The 17942-nt window shown below is 37.9% G+C and overlaps 1 protein-coding gene and 1 pseudogene across 7 annotated transcripts in view; both read right to left on the bottom strand.

Moving 5' to 3' along the window:
• The window catches only part of ATG10 (autophagy related 10), a 224814-nt gene that overhangs the window by 41115 nt on the left and 165757 nt on the right, over positions 1-17942 (bottom strand). The gene's annotated exons all lie outside the window — the stretch shown is intronic.
• LOC100474369 lies at positions 4413-5281 on the bottom strand (annotated as a pseudogene).

Raw genomic sequence — 17942 nt, 5'->3', positions numbered from 1 at the left:
CCAACTGGATATTCATATGGAAAAAAATGAAATTTGACCTATACCTCAAACCACAAACAAAAACCAGTCCCAGTGGCTCATAGAAATAATCTGAAAGGTAAAATAGTAAAGCATTTGGGTAACACAGCTGCCCAATAGCACAATTAACAGCCACATGTGACTATTTAAATTTACTAAAATTTAATAAAATTTAAAATCCAATTCCTCAGTCACTCTAGCCACATTTCCAGGGCTCAAGAGCCACGTGTGTTTAATGACTATTGCATTGGATAGTACAGATATAAACATCTGTATTTTTAGATAAATTTCTGTTGAACAGCACTGTACATAGACTACCTTCATGACCGTGGACCAGACAATTATCTCAAACAGTCTACAAAAAGCACAAACCATGAAAAGAGTCAAAAATTAGACTACATTAAAACAAAAACTTCTGATTATCAAAAGACACCAGCAAAGAAATCAGAAATCAGGCTACCGTGTAGAAGAAGCTATCTGCTATACATATATCCACCGAACTCATACCCAAAATATACAATAAATTCCTACAAGTCAGGAGGAGAAAGGCAACCCAACAGGAAAAAAAAAAAATGGCAATAGCCCTGAACAGGCACTTCACAAAAGAATGTATCAACCTCATTAATTATCAGGGAAATCAAATTTAAATCACAATGAAATACTAAAACACATTCGCCAAAATGCTTAATTTTTAAAAGAACGACAATGTCAAACAGTGGTCAGAAGATGGAGCAACCCTAATTCCTATCCTGCTGACAGGAGTGTTTATTGATATAATAGATTTGGAAAACTAGTATTACCTATTAAAGTTGAAAATACTTATACTCTATGACCCAGCAATTCTATTCTTGGTATATACCTAAGAGAAGTACATACATATAGGCATCAAAAGACACAATCACAGAATGATCGCAGCTAAAACTTGGCGGGGGGAGGGTCATAAATCTATTGATAGTTGAAAGATGAATAAATTGTGGTATAGTCATACAATGAAATAGTGTACTATACAGCAATAAAAATCAATAAACTCCTGCTATATGCAACAACATGAATGAATCTCACGAACATGATATTGTGCTCAGTAACCAGAATTAAAGGATACAGTACATGGTATATGATTCCATTTATATGAAGTTCAAAAAACAGGCAAAACTAAAACAAGGTTTTAGAAATCAGACAATGGTTTTATTTATGGAAAAGGGAAAGAAAGTGATTGGAAGCAGGCATGAGGTGGGGGCTTCTGAGATTTCAGAAATGTACTTCTTCTTTTTTTTTTTTTTTAAAGATTTATTTATTCTACAGAGATAGAGACAGCCAGTGAGAGAGGGAACACAAGCAGGGGGAGTGGGAGAGGAAGAAGCAGGCTCATAGCAGAAGAGCCTGATGTGGGGCTCGATCCCATAACGCCGGGATCACGCCCTGAGCCGAAGGCAGACGCTTAACCGCTGTGCCACCCAGGCGCCCCAGAAATGTACTTCTTGACTGAATAGTGGCTACACAAGCAGAATCACTACATGAAAATTAATATCTGCACATATTAGATTGGTATGCTTTTGTTAATATAGGTTGTACTTCCATAAGAGAATGTTCAAAAACAAATCAGCTCCTTTGATGTACATGCCATCAGATTCTAAAACCTTCCACCCTCTTCTCATTGCTGTTATTTATTGATATAGCCTCTAAAAATTTTAGCATTTGATTCAGTCTTCCCTTCTACCTCAAGTCCCACTATCATCTAAGGTAACTCTGTAACCATGTGGATGACCCATGCAACATTCTGGTCTCTCTTGAATTCCACTTCAGCTAAGTACTCCAACAGCCTCACCGAGGAATTTATCAACATCAAGAGTCACTCCCCCCTCTAAAATCATTGTCAGACCAAAATATTCTATCTTTTCAGATCTCTTAGAAGATTCCCAAGACTTCAGTTCTTTAATCTCATGGTAACCTCTGCTCCACATTTTCCATGAGCTCACCTCCTTTCTTCCTATTTAAGCTTAGATTCTATTCTTAGTCATTTCAATCACTTTCTTACCAATACTGTCAATTTCCTTACCTACTGTCTTTCCATTTTAACACCTGGCAAAATCCCGATTTTGGCTGATTTTTTTTGCTCTTGCACCCAGGTTGCTGAGCACTGCTGGAGAAGATCACATAACTTGGCTTGCCTCAAGTGGACCCTCCATGCTTCTTCCTGTCCTGACATATTTCTCTAGTCTACTCCTCCATCCCCCATGGAAGGAAGTCAAATCTTCTCCATTCTTTCTAAAGCTATGAACTCCCTCTCTGTCAGCAGATGAGTTTGCTTCCAACTTCACAGAAAATATAGAAACCATAAAATATCCTTTTCTTGCCAAACTAAAAATATATCTGAATCCATAACCATATCTTGTTCTTTATAACTTCTGTTAAAAAGGAAGAGTCGTCTCTTGTCCCTCCATCACCCCCAGCTTTTCTGGGACTTTGTTCCTTCAATTCTCTTCTTCCTATATCTTCCTTCTCTGTTGGCTCTTTCCTACTGGTTTTTAAAATACCCAAGTCCTTTCCAGCTTAAAAAAAAAAAAAACCAACTACAGTGAAAAATAAAATCCTCCTTCCCCTCCATTTTTCTCTCCAAGAATCATCCGAGCTTCCTCCCCAGTTAATGACAAGAATATTAATTTTGTGTCTCCTTTCTCATCCCCCTTTCAGGAATCACACCACAACAGTCTGCTTACTCACCATAGCTAGACAAATGACCTGGTTGTGGTGGAGCACACTTCAGTTTTTCTTACCTGGCTTTTCTGCACACTCAGTATGTCCACAGTGCTGAAACCCACCCCTCCCTAGATTCCAGGGCCTCAACACCTCCCGCGTTTCCTCCTATACTACTGCCCACCCTTTCTTAGGGCCTTTCGTAGACAGTCTTCTGCTCACCTCTTAAGTGATAGAATGCTTCAGAATTCTCTTTTAGGCCATTTTCTCTTTTCATTTTATATATGCTTGGATGACCTCATTGACTCCCATGGCTTCAGTTACTATTTATTCCTGATAATGTCCAAATCCACATTTCTATTTCTGGCATGTCTCATGAGGTTCAGAGACATGACACTTGGATGTTTTGCATGCTCTGTTCTCTAAACTTAGGATCTTGAAAATTGAACTCATCCCATTCCTCCTTTGTGAGTGGTATCATCCAGCACCCACATTCCCCAGCACTGTAATTTCACCTCCTAAATAGAGCTTCTCTTTATCTCTAGTATCATCCTTTATTTCCACATGCCTCCACCCCAATTTAGGCCATCATCATATTTTTCTTGGGTGACCTCTTCTTCCTCCTAACTGCCCTCCTTCTTCCAAGTCCTGTTTCCTTCCAATCATCTCCCTACTAGAGCCAGAGAAGGCAAATGCTTGTTTAAACATTTGTCTTATCACTAAATTATAAGACTCATAAGAATAGAGATCATGTCAATCTTGCTAACTTATCAATTACTATAGTATCTGGTACAGAGTAAGAGTCAAGAAAATTTATGTAAGAGATAAGTAAATTGGCATCAGTGATTTCACCTAATATGGAAATAATGTAGAAAGAGCCCCAAAGACTTCGTACAGATGCCATATCTGCTTTTATTCTCCACTATACCCCAGAGTCTAGCACAAGTCTGGTCCACATTTGTTGAATCAATGAATGAGAATAAAACTAAAATATGAGACATTACTGTGCTTTGCAAAATGACATATAAAGTGCTCTACAGGGTGATTACGTGTCTCAGTCGGTTAAGCATCCAACTCTTGATTTCAGCTCAGGTCATGATCTCAGGGTTGTGATATCAAGCCCCACCTCAGGCTCCATGCTGTGTGTGTAGCCTGCTTAAGATTCTCCCTCTCCCTCTTCCCCTTGCCCCCTCTCCAATAAATAAATAAATAAATAAATAGTGCTACAAATAAATATAAAGTGCTATAAATAAATATAAAGTGTTAACATGCAAAGAATAAAGCAGTACTATTTCTCATACAGAAAAGAACTTGCCAGTTTACAACTGCCACCTCGACCTTACCACTGTTCTCCCTATTCCGTTCCCTACTTTATTTTTTCCCATAGCAGACTATGTAATTTACTTATTTTTTCTGTTTATTGATATCTTCCCCCACTAGAATGTAAGTTCCACTAGAGCAGTAATTTATATCTGTTCTGTTACAGAACATATACGAGGTGCTCGATGAATATTATGAAATTAACTGTATCTGGGACTGTACTAGATATGTTAAATATTTTATCCTATTAATCTTATTTTTTTATATGAGCAATCACCGGATTTATAAAAGGATGCAACAATATTTAAAATGATACAAAATATCAATTTCAAAACATCAAAAAGTGACTGTATTTAACATACTCAGCTCATAACAGAGCAAATGGGTAAGAAGAATAATTCATGCTATAGCGTATTGCTAATATGAACTGGCAACAGAAAAAGTTGGTAAAGGAAGGCAGAGGAACTTAATAAGAATTAGAACCGAGGGGCTCCATAATCATCTGGCATCCGCTCAATGTTGTACCTATGGTTAGAAATGTACATGATGGGAACTCCAGGGATCTTCCGGATCCTTTGTTTAAGGTCCCGCTCAACTGTGGCCACAATGTTAACACTTGTGCTGAGTTACTCTCTGTACTAAGCAGTCATCTGCATAAGTTCCTTTGTGTGTGCGCGGTAATCATTCAAATCTTAGATCCTTGGCAATCCTTAGAGCCACTTGATACTTTTGCCCCAGTTTCTCAATTTCAGCCATTACACAGTCAGTTATACAAGGGATACATTTGACATATAGACAGTCCATCATTGACTGTACTAAGTCAAGTTCGGCTTTAATGGAAAAGTTTAAAGCTGGTATCAACCAGGATGTGCTAAGGTGGGCCTTGCTGTGTGTTATATTGGAAGAATAAGCAGGAAGGATGTTGGGGGACTTCTCTTTCCTTGAGTGCACTGGGATCTTTCTTTTCTTTCTTTTTAGGTTTTAATCTATCCTTTTCTTTAAGCCTCTGATCTCGGAGACTAAGCATTTGCTTCATGGTCACATATTTTCTTGCTTTCTTTTGCTTCCCCATGTTCACGCCGTACTCCTGTTTCTTCCGGAATCACCTATCTTATTAATCTTAAAAATAACGCTCTAGCTAGATCCCTTTATCTCTATTTTAGTGATTTTAAAAAAGTCTCATAGAAGTTACATCATTCCTTAAGATGTATAACAGTACTGCAGGAAGAAACCAAAAGGTAAGACAAACCAGAAGCACAAAAAAGATGTAGAAAAAATTTAATATATATCAGTCATTACGATAAAAGTTAACAGATTAAACTCATTGGTTTAAAGACAAAAATTTATGACTTTCTAAAGTACAGCAATGTAGGAAAAAGATATGTATAGTACTTAAACATAAGAACACTATAGTTCTGGTGCCAGCCAAGATGGAGTAAGCTCACTGAGCCTATGTGTCTCATTTATTAAAACTAAAAAACCAAAACTTAAAAAGCAGCTATCCTAGGACTCTGAAAACTTATCAATAGTAGCAGGTTGGAAAGAGTAGCAAACTTGAAGAAAAACTTTCATGGGAGTAAATTCCCTGATTCTTCTTCTTCTCTCTCCTAGCTTTGACCCAAGGGTTGTCCCACTGTGGAATTGTGTAAGAAGCATGGACAACAAAAACACTGGGACAAACCCCTCTTTGGTCAGACAACCAGGAAAAGTGGTGTCTGTGAGTTGAAGAAGATGGGGGGAAGAACTTCTGATGTTTTCTTTCCCTCTTTTTCTCTTTCACAGTCCTGCCCCAAAGGTGGTCCCAGTCATGGACCTGCAACTGCCGTGGCAGCCTAAAACTTTGAGAAAAATAAACAAAACAAAAGAAAAAAATCTGTTTCTGGTCAGAGCAACTGAGAAAAGGAGATGTTGTGATTTGCAGACTGTGGAGGAATACATGATGGTTTTTTTCCTTCTCTCTTTTCTCCTGCTGCTTTGTCTCCAGGGTAGTCCTAGTCACATGGAACTATACACACAGCAACAGGCTAAAACTCCAAGAGAAGATCTGTCTTTCCAGGCAGAAGACCAGGAAAAAGAGCCTCTAAGACCCAGAAAGTACAGGAGAAGTGCTGGGGCATAGACAGCTGGAGAAATGGATCCCCTAAATCTGTATCCAAACAGATACACGTCCCAGGCTCACACCTAAGCTGTGTATGTCCAGGGCAGATCCAAACCAGCCTAGCAAAAACTGTGAGAACTGAACTGCAATTTAAAATATTACTCAAGTCTCAGAGTAATGCCTGAGAAGTGCATGCAAAGAGAGATGTAAAGCAGCACAGCAAATGCTTAGAAAATTAAAGTGACACTGGAAACACCACTCAGAGAAGATGAGACAGAACTTGCAGGCTGAACCTCAGTGGGATGATAGCCTGCTAAGATAAACAAACAAGCAAAATCAACACTCTCTTCTTTCATGATCTAACAGTCAAATGACCGGGATAGAATTTAAAATTACTTGACGAACCATGAACCAGGAAAATTTGACCAATTCTCAAGGGAAAAGACAGATGCCAATCTCAGGATGTCCCAAATATTGGATTATTACACGAAGACATTAAAGCAGCTATTGTAAACATGCTGTAGGAGGTAAAGGTAAGTACTCTTGAAATGAATGAAAAAAAAAAAAAGAAGTTTTCCACAGATATAAATAAAAAAAGAACCAAGTGGAAACTCAGAAAAATACAATATCTGAAATGAGAAATTCATTGGATGGGCTCTCTGGCAGAATGACGATGACAAAGGAACAAATTAGAAAATATGAATATAGATCAATACAAACCACCCAATCTGAAGAAGGGAGGAAAAAAAAGATTTAAAAAATTGTGGGACTCTATAAAAGGGTCCAAGACTATTCATGTCCCCAGAAAAACATCAAGAAAACAACCTGTAGATTAATATCTCTCATGAAAATAAATACAAAAATCCTCAACAAAGCATTAGTAAATTGAAGCCCATATATATATAAAGAGTAATATATCATGACCAAGTGGAATTTATCCCTGGATTGCAGGGCTGGTCCAATATTTGAAAATTAATCAGTGTAACTCACCATATTAATGACTAAAGAAAACAATCCGATGACCACTTCAATATATGCACAAAAAGCCTTGACAAAACTGAACATCCATTCACGATTTTTAAAAATTTCTCATCAAGCTAACAAAGGAGGGAATTTCCTTAAGGAGGATCTAGTAAAGGGCATCTACAGCTAACAGTTTATTGAATAGAAAATAGAATTAATTACATCTAACGGAGAAATTTTGAGTGCTTTTCTTCTAAGATCAGGGAAAAGGCAAAGGTGTTGTCTCTTGTATTAATCAAGGTTCTCCAGAGAAAGAGAACCAACAGGGTGTGTGTGTGTGTATGTGTGTGTGTGTGTGTGCGCACGGGTGTGTTTAATAGACAGATAGATAAAAGTTTATTTTAAGGAATTGGCTCATATGATTGTGGCAGCTTTGCCAAGTCCAAAATATGCACGGTAGGCTATCAGCCTGGAGACCCACGGAAGAGTATTTAGAATTCAAAAGCAGTTTGCTGGCAGAGTTTCTTCTTGCTTGGGGAAGCCAGTCCTTTTCTATTAAGGCCTTCAACTGATTGAATGTGGCACATGCACATTATGGAGGGTAACCTGCTTTACTCAAAGTCTACTGATTTGTATGTGAACTTCATCTAAAAAATACCTTCACAGAAATATCTAGAATAATGTTTGACAAATATCTGGGCACCACGGCCTAGTCAACTTGACATATAAAATTAACCATCACAGCTCTCATCAAGCCTATTCAACATTATTCTGGAAGTCTTAGCCAGTGTAACATGGCAAGAGAAAGGACAAAAAGGCATATGGGTTAAAAAGGAAAAAAATGAAACTGTCTTTTTTCACAGATGATGCAATTATCAACATAGAAAAGCCCCCAAACTATAACAAAGCTCCTAGAACTCATAAGTGAATTTAGCAAGGTCTCAGGATATATGGCCAATATATAAAAATTAATTGCATTTCTATTTCTATATAATAACAATGAACAGTGGAATTTGAAATTAAAAAAGAATACCAACTATAATAGCATTAAACCCTGAAATATTTAGGTAAAAATTTAAGAAATACATATAGGATCTATATGCTTAAAACTAGAAAAAACACTGATGAAAGAAAGCAAAAAAGATATACAAAAATAGAGTTACACTTTTTCACACATTGGAAGACTCATTATTATTAAGATGTCATTTCTCCCCAAATTGATCTACATAGATCAGACAGAATTCCAATTAAAATTCCAAATTCTGGGATATTGACAGCTGGTTCTAAAATTTATATGGAAAGGCAAAGGAATAGCTGACACAATTTCGAAAAAGAACAATGCTGAGACTTACACTCTGAATTCAAGACTTAATATAAAGCTACAATAAGCACAGCAGTGTGGTATTGGTGAAAGGACAGAAAAATAGATCAATGGAAAAGAAAAGAAAGTCTAAAAATAGATCCACTCATATATGGCCGATTGATTTTTGACAAAGGTACAAGGTAACTCCATCAAAAAAGAATAATCTCTCAACAAATTGTGGCAGACCAACTGGACATCCACGCACAAAAAAATAAAATAAACCTGAAACCATACTCATACCTTACACAAAAATTAACTCAAAATGGATCGCAGATATGTGTAAAAATTAGAGATTTAAAATAGCTAGGAAAAAGTCTTTGTGATCTTGGGCTCGGCAAAGAGTTATCTGATAGAATACTAAAAGTACAGTACAAAAATATTTTTTGATTAACTGGACTTCCTATTATTCAAAAACTTGCTCTTTGAGCAACACTACTAAAAGAATCAAAGAATTCACACACTGGGAGAAAGTGTTTGTACATCACATATCTGTAAAGGACTTATATCTAGAATATGTAAAGAACTCTCAAAATCCAATAATGAGAATACAAAGCATCCAATTAAAAAATGGGCAAAAGATTTGAAAAGATATTTCACCAAAGAAAATACAGGAATATGAAACAAGCACATCAAAAAGATACTCAACACCGTTAATCATTAAGTAAATGCAAAATAAAACCACATTGTGATATTATTCTACACTAATTGATATGGTTAAAATACATTTTAAAACTGACAATACCAAGTGCTGGTGAGGATGTGGAACAAATGGAAAGCTCAGAGATTGCTGGTGAAATGCAAAATGTTTCAGATACTGCAGAAAACAGTCTAGTGTTTTGTTTTTTTTATAAATACTTACTGTATAGACTAATAATCTTACTCCTAAGTATCCAAGAGAAATGAAAACTTACATCAGCAAACCATGTTAGTGAATGTTTATAGCAGTGTTATTCTTTGTAAAAAATATATATATTATTGAAGTATAGTTGACATACAGTAGTGTTATTCTTTTTTTTTTTTTAAGATTTTATTTATTTATTTGAGAGAGACAGCAAGACAGAGCACAAATAGGGAGAAGGGCAGAGGGAGAAGCAGACTCTCCGTTAAGCAGGGAGCCCAACGTGGGGCTCAATCCCGGGACTCTGGGATCATGACCCAAGCCGAAGGCAGACGCTAAACCAACTGAGCCAACCCAGGCACCCCAGTGGTGTTATTCTTAATTGACAAAAAGTGAAAACAACCCAAGGTCCTTCGGCTGGAAAATAAGTAAACAAAATGTTGTACTTTCATACAATGGAATACTATTCAACAATACAAAGTTAAAACTAGCAATATACATTTCAACATGAATGAACTTCAAAGTTGTGCTAAGTGAAAGAAACCAGGCTCAAAACCCTATAGAGTAGTCCCTTCCCCTTATCTGTGGGGGATACATTCCAATACCCGGAGATGCCTGAAACCAAAGACAGTATCAAACTCTATATATGTTATGTTTTTCCTGTACATACAGACCAATTATAAAGTTTAATTTATAAATTAGGCAGAGTAAGAGATTAATAACAATAATCAATAATGAAAACAATTATAACAATATACTGCAAAAAAGTGTGAATGTGATCTCAAAGTATATTTTTGTACTGCACTTACTCTTTTATTTTATTTTTTTAGTATAGCTGACACACAATGTTAGTTTCAGGTGTACAATATAATGATTTGACAAGTTTATACATGATGCTATGCTCACCACCAAGTGTAGCTGCCATCTGTTACCATATAAGCCTATTACAGTGTCAGTGACTGTATACCCTACGCTGTGCCTTTTATTCCCATGATTTATTCATTCTTTAAGTGGAAACTTGTATCTCCCTCTCCCCTTCACCTATTTTGCCTGTCACCTCTCCCCACCTTCTGCTCCAGCAACCACCAATTTGTTCTTTGTATTTACAAGACTGATTCCACTTTTTGTTTGTTTGTTTCTTCATTTTTTTTTTTATTTTTTAGATTACACACATGAGTGATATCATATGGTGCTGGGGAAAACTGGACAGCTACATGTAAAAGAAGGAAAGTGGACCATTTTCTAAGACCATACACAAAAACAAATTCAAAATGGATTAAAGACCTAAATGTGAGACCTGAAATTAAAAATCCTAGAAGAGAGCACAGGAAGTAATTTCTCTGACATCAGCAGTAGCAACATCTTTCTAGATATGTCTCCTCAGGCAACAGAAACAAAAGCAAAAATAAACCATTGGGACTACATCAAAATAAAAAGGTTTTGCATAGCAAAGAAACTATGAATAAACAAAAAAGCAACCTACTGAAGGGAAGATATTTGCAGATGATATATCCTATAAGGGGTTAATATCTAAAATATACAATGAATTGGGGCACCTGGGTGGCTCAATCAGTTAAGCATCCAACTCTTGATTTCGGCTTAGATCATGATCCCAGGGTCATGAGATCAAGCCCTGCGTCAGGTTCCACACTGGGCATGGAGTCTGCCTGAGGTTCTCTCTCCCTCTCTCTTCCACCCCATCCCCCACTCACACTATATAAACAAATAAACAAAATCTTAAATAAAGATCAACAGACACATGAAAAGATACTCAACATCACTAATCATTGGGGAAATGCAAATCAAAACCACAATGATATATCACCTTACACCTGTCAGAATGGCTAAAATCAAAAAGACAAGAAACAACAAGTGTTGGTAAGGATATGGAGAAAAGGAAACCCTCCTGCACTGTTGGTGGGAATGTAAATTTGTGCAGCCACTCTGGAAAACATTAGGGAGGTTCTTCAGAAAATTAACAATAGAAACATCACCCTTCTGATGATGATGCAAGATGATAAAATGCCTATGTGATAAGATGAACTGAGGTGAATGACATAGGCTTTGTGATGTAGTGTCAGTTTACTACTGACTTTTTCTTTTTTTTTAAAGATTTTATTTATTTATTTGACAGAGAGAGACAGCAAGAGAGGGAACACAAGCAAGGGGAGTGTGAGAGGGAGAAGCAGGCTTCCCGCCGAGCAGGGAGCCCGATGCGGGGCTTGATCCCACCCGGGATCATGACCTGAGCCGAAGGCAGACACTTAATGGCTGAGCTACCCAGGTGCCCCACTACTGACTTTCTGAGGTTCTGTCAGAGGGAAGATCATTTGCTTCCAGATCATGGTTGACCACTGATAACTGAAACCTCAGAAAGGAAAACTGTGGATAAAGGGGACTACTGTATATTGTATAAATCTATATATGACATTTTAGGAAAGGCAAAATATAGGCACTGAGAACAACAGTTGGGGTGGGAGAAAGTGTTGACTGCCCGGAGAGGTACCTGGGAGTCTGGGGCAGGTGAAGGAACTGTTCAGTATCCTGATTGTGGCAAGAGTTACACAACTCTATGCATTTGCCAATACTCACCAAACTGGACACCAAAAAAGGTCAATTTTACTATATGAAATTTTTAAAGTAATGTTCTATTTAACAGGAAAAAAATAAACCAGAGAAAGATGAATAATTAAAAGTAGAGAAAGATCTATCAAACAAATACTACCCAAAAGAAAGTTGGTGTAGCTATATTAATGTCAGGCAAAATAATCTTTGGGCAACTTTCCCAAAGACGTATAGCTTGTAAGGAGCAGATCCAGCCTTTAGCCCAACTCTTTTCTTGCTATAAAGTCTACGCTCCTTTTATTATATCCAAATGACTCAGATTCTAGTTATTAAGACTTAGGAAATCTATTAATTAAAAAGAAAAGTTTGAGAAAATCCCTCACAAGCACAAAAAATTCACCATGAAATAAATGCAGTTTTCATATTTTGAGAAAAATCACTAAATACTCTTCCAGAAAAGTGTTTACTTAACTAATATTGGTAAGGCTGTTTTTGTTTGACTTGGAGATTTTTTTACCTTGTTTTCTTTTCATGATAATAGAAACAATCCATCACTCCCACCCAAAATTTCAAAATTATTACTAAATTCTTTCTTTAAAAAATCAAATTTTTTTCTGAAATTGACTTCTAAAAAATAAATCAAATTATACAAGGTCTCTACCTGTGAAACTAAGACTACATTATATGTTAATCAAATTTAAATTTTAAAAATGGTGAAAAATTTTTTTAAATTAACAAAAAAATCAGTATTAGCATTTAGAATTGAAAAACCCCCACAGCTGAGATAAATGATCAAAGGAACCTGTCTGATTTCACTGAAACATCTGCAGAAAAAACTACGGGAAATGAGCTATGTAATGTATCCATGTGAGAACTGAATGTGCATATGTACCTGAAAATGTTTAGGGCACATCACACTCCTTACCAGAACTTAAAAGTAAATCATCATATCAAGTAACATTTGCACTAACAAAATTAGGATTTTCAGTCTTCAGAACAGTCAGTGTGAAAGGTCATGCAAAACAGAAATTAAAGTTTCAAGCAAGTCCCCAAATCCCAAGAACCTATTCTAGCACTGTTCCCTTCTGGGATTTTTTTTTTTTCCAATTAAAATACAATAGCTGCCTGTCCTTAGAATATTGTAAAATGAGAGCAATAACCTCTCAGACCATGGATTCAGGTTGTGGAACCTCTGGCTTTTGAAAGTGAGTTTAACGTTGAGGTCAAACTACAGAAAACATGTAGAAAATGTGCATCCTTTATCCTAGTCTTCTATTTTGTTTATTAAATGCAAATCTGGTTTATTTTGCTCACGTATATGTGGCCTAATATTACTTAGAATCTCTATGAATAAAATTTAGAATTGGCAGGTGAATTAAATGAAAACCTCAAGGGAAATACACTGCCTTACTAGCTGAATCCCCTTCATCAACCTTCCCTAGGCCCAGTCCCTCCCTCATTTTTCACTCGTATTTTCATTCTAAAAAATGAGGACTTCTCTTCTCCGTGGACAGGGCACGTAACATCACACAGTAATCAGGACTTGGACACAACACTCATAGATCAGGAAACAGACTTCACTGCCTGCTAAACACCAGCCCTTGGCAAGAGTACTCAGGGCATTTGGACTCAGCTGAGGTCAGTCACCTGAGCCCCTGAACGTGAACTTGGTATGGATGCAAAAATCATTTTATCTACAGAGACAGACAGACAGACATAAAATAAGGGGCCCTTAAAATTTCCAAACCATCACCCAGAAAGTCACCACTGTCTTTAAACGGACTGATCTGGAAAACCTCCCATCTCAGAAAGACTGGTTGGTTATGCTGTACTTCAGATTTTTAGTTTCCATCCAATCCTGGCGGAAAAGAGTTTGGGATGGTTAGGAAGATCCTGCCCCATTTGTTGTTTGTGGGCCAGAAGAAGACAGGAGAAATTTTCTTCAAGTAACATAGGGAACCAAGACCCAAGCCAGTGTTGGCAAGACAGTGCTGAGGTTTGTGCATCAGAAAGATCACTCTCAAATACCAACGTCATGGGACCAGAGAGTGTCAACACTACCCAATAAAGTACTTGAAACCAGGCAGGAATGAGACAAGAGTAAAAGCACACTTAGCACAAGCAAGGAAGAATGGGCGTCCTGGGTGATTTCCCTGAGCTAATTTGGCGTGTCTGCAGATTGCCCTTCGTATCTAAAGTACAAATGAGCTGAGTGAGCTTAAAGAAAAAAGGAGACACTACTGGCAGCTATGGAAACTTAAGATCCTTCGTTTCCAAAATTAACTGGCTACATTTTTTTTTTTTTTTACTATTATTATTCTAAGGGAGCTTAGGAACATACCCAGAGGGCCAAGATTCTGCCTTGTGAAGTGCCCGGAAGGACAGGTAAATTCAAACGTCCTGATCGTCTTCCTTCTGAGCCATACCAGTAGTTGTTAGAACTGACTTGTTTGACAGAATGAACTCCATAACATCGAAGGCTACGGAATCTAAGAACACTTTTCATTCAATCACTCCACAAAATAACTTTAGCAGATGCAAAGGTGGGCCTGGCCACACTGATCTCAGCTAAGATCAAAAGGTTTTTTTCTCTGGGCAACCTGCTAGAAACAATACAGACTTATATATTCCTGACTCAACTCTCTCAAAAGATAGACCTGACATGTCTCAATACTGAAATTTCCCTTGTCAAGAAACAGAGCAAGGTTAGTTGCCTAGCTTAACGTATTCAAGAGACCAGCAGTAATGGTCATTTAGCCTTTCCTGGGGGTGACACTGATGTCAAACATGCCTGTGAAGAAATTAAATTAAATGTGGAAAATAAGCGACCATTTTACAGGACTTTTAAAGGTATTGTCTCCTTTATCAGCTGTTTGCAATTAAATTGAATGTGTGACAACCTGCAAATCAAGGTGGGGGAAAGAAGGCTTTAGGAACTCTTGAATGGCTTATATAAGCAACCTTCAGTGATCTAAGCTGTTTACTGTTCTGAATGCCCTTTCATGGAGCTCCCCACTGGTTGCATATTAACAAATCTAAGTTTGAAAAACCTGCCTTGCTGCCATGTGAGGGTTTGAGTACAGGCCCTTGCATGGTTGGTTATAAACAACTATTTGAATACGGCTGGGGGTGAGGGTGTGGGTAGGGAGAGAGCCTGCCAGAAAGGGTCATATTGATTAGAGGAAGCTACTTAGACATGTATTCAATTCAATTTAACTCCTTTTACCAGCAAGTGGTTTAAAAAATTGACTACAGTATCTGTAGATTTCTATTCTAGATGTATTGTAGGGTATGCTAAGATATGCCTGTCTCAATAGGATGTTGTAGGTTTAGCCATAGGCCCAATAACAACTATGGATTGTAGAACAAAATGGCCCATGGCATGGCTCAGGGAGAAGCACTGTAGAGATGGATTCTCACAGGCCCAGATGGGCTACTTCTGTTCTTGCAGCCTTGGGACATTGCTGCCATGATCTCCCAATCCCATCACATAAAATACAGCACATTGAAATAGCTGAAGGTCTCTCCTGAGAAAGGAGATTCACTACCAGAACGCTTGGAATGCTATTTTGAATGAGAACTACAAAACNATCAAGTAACATTTGCACTAACAAAATTAGGATTTTCAGTCTTCAGAACAGTCAGTGTGAAAGGTCATGCAAAACAGAAATTAAAGTTTCAAGCAAGTCCTCAAATCCCAAGAACCTATTCTAGCACTGTTCCCTTCTGGGATTTTTTTTTTTCCAATTAAAATACAATAGCTGCCTGTCCTTAGAATATTGTAAAATGAGAGCAATAACCTCTCAGACCATGGATTCAGGTTGTGGAACCTCTGGCTTTTGAAAGTGAGTTTAACGTTGAGGTCAAACTACAGAAAACATGTAGAAAATGTGCATCCTTTATCCTAGTCTTCTATTTTGTTTATTAAATGCAAATCTGGTTTATTTTGCTCACGTATATGTGGCCTAATATTACTTAGAATCTCTATGAATAAAATTTAGAATTGGCAGGTGAATTAAATGAAAACCTCAAGGGAAATACACTGCCTTACTAGCTGAATCCCCTTCATCAACCTTCCCTAGGCCCAGTCCCTCCCTCATTTTTCACTCGTATTTTCATTCTAAAAAATGAGGACTTCTCTTCTCCGTGGACAGGGCACGTAACATCACACAGTAATCAGGACTTGGACACAACACTCATAGATCAGGAAACAGACTTCACTGCCTGCTAAACACCAGCCCTTGGCAAGAGTACTCAGGGCATTTGGACTCAGCTGAGGTCAGTCACCTGAGCCCCTGAACGTGAACTTGGTATGGATGCAAAAATCATTTTATCTACAGAGACAGACAGACAGACATAAAATAAGGGGCCCTTAAAATTTCCAAACCATCACCCAGAAAGTCACCACTGTCTTTAAACGGACTGATCTGGAAAACCTCCCATCTCAGAAAGACTGGTTGGTTATGCTGTACTTCAGATTGCTTTAGTCTCCATCCAATCCTGGCGGAAAAGAGTTTGGGATGGTTAGGAAGATCCTGCCCCATTTGTTGTTTGTGGGCCAGAAGAAGACAGGAGAAATTTTCTTCAAGTAACATAGGGAACCAAGACCCAAGCCAGTGTTGGCAAGACAGTGCTGAGGTTTGTGCATCAGAAAGATCACTCTCAAATACCAACGTCATGGGACCAGAGAGTGTCAACACTACCCAATAAAGTACTTGAAACCAGGCAGGAATGAGACAAGAGTAAAAGCACACTTAGCACAAGCAAGGAAGAATGGGCGTCCTGGGTGATTTCCCTGAGCTAATTTGGCGTGTCTGCAGATTGCCCTTCGTATCTAAAGTACAAATGAGCTGAGTGAGCTTAAAGAAAAAAGGAGACACTACTGGCAGCTATGGAAACTTAAGATCCTTCGTTTCCAAAATTAACTGGCTACATTTTTTTTTTTTTTTACTATTATTATTCTAAGGGAGCTTAGGAACATACCCAGAGGGCCAAGATTCTGCCTTGTGAAGTGCCCGGAAGGACAGGTAAATTCAAACGTCCTGATCGTCTTCCTTCTGAGCCATACCAGTAGTTGTTAGAACTGACTTGTTTGACAGAATGAACTCCATAACATCGAAGGCTACGGAATCTAAGAACACTTTTCATTCAATCACTCCACAAAATAACTTTAGCAGATGCAAAGGTGGGCCTGGCCACACTGATCTCAGCTAAGATCAAAAGGTTTTTTTCTCTGGGCAACCTGCTAGAAACAATACAGACTTATATATTCCTGACTCAACTCTCTCAAAAGATAGACCTGACATGTCTCAATACTGAAATTTCCCTTATCAAGAAACAGACCAAGGTTAGTTGCCTAGCTTAACGTATTCAAGAGACCAGCAGTAATGGTCATTTAGCCTTTCCTGGGGGTGACACTGATGTCAAACATGCCTGTGAAGAAATTAAATTAAATGTGGAAAATAAGCGACCATTTTACAGGACTTTTAAAGGTATTGTCTCCTTTATCAGCTGTTTGCAATTAAATTGAATGTGTGACAACCTGCAAATCAAGGTGGGGGAAAGAAGGCTTTAGGAACTCTTGAATGGCTTATATAAGCAACCTTCAGTGATCTAAGCTGTTTACTGTTCTGAATGCCCTTTCATGGAGCTCCCCACTGGTTGCATATTAACAAATCTAAGTTTGAAAAACCTGCCTTGCTGCCATGTGAGGGTTTGAGTACAGGCCCTTGCATGGTTGGTTATAAACAACTATTTGAATACGGCTGGGGGTGAGGGTGTGGGTAGGGAGAGAGCCTGCCAGAAAGGGTCATATTGATTAGAGGAAGCTACTTAGACATGTATTCAATTCAATTTAACTCCTTTTACCAGCAAGTGGTTTAAAAAATTGACTACAGTATCTGTAGATTTCTATTCTAGATGTATTGTAGGGTATGTTAAGATATGCCTGTCTCAATAGGATGTTGTAGGTTTAGCCATAGGCCCAATAACAACTATGGATTGTAGAACAAAATGGCCCATGGCATGGCTCAGGGAGAAGCACTGTAGAGATGGATTCTCACAGGCCCAGATGGGCTACTTCT

The sequence above is a fragment of the Ailuropoda melanoleuca genome, chromosome 3 (assembly GCF_002007445.2).
Source record: "Ailuropoda melanoleuca isolate Jingjing chromosome 3, ASM200744v2, whole genome shotgun sequence".
NCBI classification, from domain to species: Eukaryota; Metazoa; Chordata; class Mammalia; order Carnivora; family Ursidae; genus Ailuropoda; species Ailuropoda melanoleuca.
This window is presented reverse-complemented; position numbering and strand designations above follow the sequence as displayed.